This window comes from Alosa sapidissima, chromosome 5 (genome assembly GCF_018492685.1).
Source record: "Alosa sapidissima isolate fAloSap1 chromosome 5, fAloSap1.pri, whole genome shotgun sequence".
NCBI classification, from domain to species: Eukaryota; Metazoa; Chordata; class Actinopteri; order Clupeiformes; family Clupeidae; genus Alosa; species Alosa sapidissima.
The window spans coordinates 29,672,453-29,674,952 of NC_055961.1; the positions used below are offsets into that span (position 1 = coordinate 29,672,453).

The 2,500-nt window shown below is 48.3% G+C and overlaps 1 protein-coding gene across 1 annotated transcript in view; it reads right to left on the reverse strand.

The window, feature by feature from the left end:
* The window catches only part of LOC121709518 (roundabout homolog 1-like), a 183,581-nt gene that overhangs the window by 37,827 nt on the left and 143,254 nt on the right, over positions 1–2,500 (reverse strand).

Consider the following 2,500-nt stretch of genomic DNA (forward strand, 5'->3'; position numbering starts at 1 on the left):
GGAAACAGAGAGCAAGCAATCAAGGACGAAATGCAAGATAAAGCAGTGAAGAGGAAGAAGAAGAGGTGGAGTGAGAGGCAGGGAGAGCAGGCAGGAGGTCTGCCACAGGAATGTGTTCCCTATGCACATATTCTTATCAGAGCCGCTTATTTATTTGAGGAACAAATTGAGGGGAAACTGAGAATGAGAGTTAAACACATTTTGCCTGAACCCAGCCTCTATGACCCTCCCTCCCTCTCTCTCTACCTCTCCCCCCTTCTCTCTCTACCTCTGCCCCCCCCCCCATCGTCCCTGTCTCTACTTCTCCTTCTCTACCCCCCTCATTCTCTCTCTCTCTCCCTCTCTCCCACGCCTGTCTTTTTTATCACGGTCATCTGAAGCTACAAGTATCTCTCCAGAAGAGATAATGTGTTTGTCAGACAGACATGTTGTTATGTCTCATTTCCCTCAGGGCTACCCCCCCCCCCTCCCTCTTTCCCCATTCCTCCTCTCATCCACAGGAAAGCAGGGTAACAGAGAGGGAGGGAGACAGAGAAAGAGAAAGAGAGAGAAATACATGGGAGCCCAATAAAGAAAAAGGGACAAAAAGAGAGAGAGAGTGTGTGTGTGTGTGTGTGTGTGTGTGTGTGTGTGTGTGTGTGTGTGTGTGTGGATAATGGCCCCTCCCCCGTTCCCGCGCTCATTTCATCCCAAATATCATGCTCATCTGTTATCTCTCCTCTCCTCCCTCGCCTCCTCACAGACCCCAAATTACCCCTCCATTTCCCCCTCCAGTTCTTTCGTTTTTTTTTTTCCCTCTCTTTTTTTCTTGTCTTTTTTCCCAGGTCTGGAATTAGACTGTGTAATTGGAAACATGTCATTTCCCAGTGTGGGGCTGGAATGGGCTTTTGCCTTTAATTAGGCAGAGCTTCTCCTGTGTGTGCTGGCCTGTGTGTGTGACAGAGAGTGTGTGTCAGTAGGGCAGAGATGAGTAACTGTGTGACTGTTTGTGTGTGTATGTGTGTATGTGTGTGTGTGTGTGTGTGTGTGTGTGTGTGTGTGTGTGTGTGTGTGTGTGTGTGTGCGTGCGTGCGTGTGTGTGGAGGGAATTGAAGCCTCTGCTATTCTGCAATAAATGTTGGCAAGGGCCACAGGCTCATAGTGTTGAGTAGATAACAACAGAGAGAGAGAGAAAGAGAGAGAGAGAGAGAGAGACAGATGGAGAGAGAGAGAATGACAGAGAGTCTGAACAATATGATGGGATGAAAGAACAGAAATACAAACAAAGGAAAAGGCTGAGACAGACAGAGACAGAGAGTGAGAAAGAGAGAGAGAGAGAGGGAGAGAGAGAGAAAGAAAGAAAGAAAGAGGCAGACAGAGAGTCTGAACAGAGAGAAATTGAGAGAAAGTATGAAAGTGGATGATGGGACAAGGGGGAAAAAATACAAACAAAGAAACAGGCTGAGACAGAGAGAGACAGAGTGAACGAGAGAGAAAGAGAGAGAGAGAGAGAGAGAGAGAGAGAGAGAGAGAGAGAGAGAGAGAGAGAGAGAGAGAGAGAGAGAGAGAGAGAGAGAGACCAAGACTCATTTCCTCCCTTCAAAGGGACGGCTAGTCCGCGGTCCCGGGCTTTACGTCCCCCCTGTCTAGTGCCCTCCTTCCTCCTGGGACCAGAGCCAAGCGGTTGCGCTGCCCATTGCCACTAAAGCCACTTCCTGTTCCCGGTGGCCCTCGCACCTCACACACACATGTGGTCGGCCACTCTGAGAGGGCCTGCATACCACGGTCAGCCCAGCTGGTGCCCTCTGGTGTCACACATCCAAGGACAAAGCTATGGAGCTGACCACACGTCTGGGTAAACGTCTGGACTCACGCACGGCACGCAGACTCATCCTCAAACGGGTGTGATTAAGGTATAATACAAACACTCTGGATGGATTCAACCACCTCCAACAGTTCTGTGGTTGTTAAGTGGTGCTTGATACTTTGTGACAGAGATTTAGCGGAAATCCACAGAAAGCATGGCTGGCTTTGCTTCTAAAGCCCGGTCACAACTTGACATACTGTAAGCCCTGTTCATCACAACTCTTTTTCCTCTAGAGTCAATACTAGTACTACTGCCTTGAGTTTCATATGTCATAGCGTGGGATTAGAAATGTAAGATGCAGAAAATGTACGCATAATTGCAAACAGGATCTAGACTCTAGATCCTACAGCACCTTGAAACCATATCAGCTGTTATGGGTAAACAATAGGCCTTTAAATAGGGCTTACATGACAGTCATTTCCAGATGCCCTGTATGCCTGGGCCAGTCAGACTAACCTGCTTCTACTGATAGGACATATGGATTGGTGTAGGTGATATTTAAATGCGGATGATTGTTGTGGTTGCGGTGTGTGTGTGTGTTATGTGTGTGTGTTATGTGTGTGTGTGTGTGTGTGTGTGTGTGTGTGTGTGTGTGTGTGTGTGTGTGTGTGTGTGTGTGTGTGTATGGGGGAAGGGGCAGCTGTGGGTGTAAAG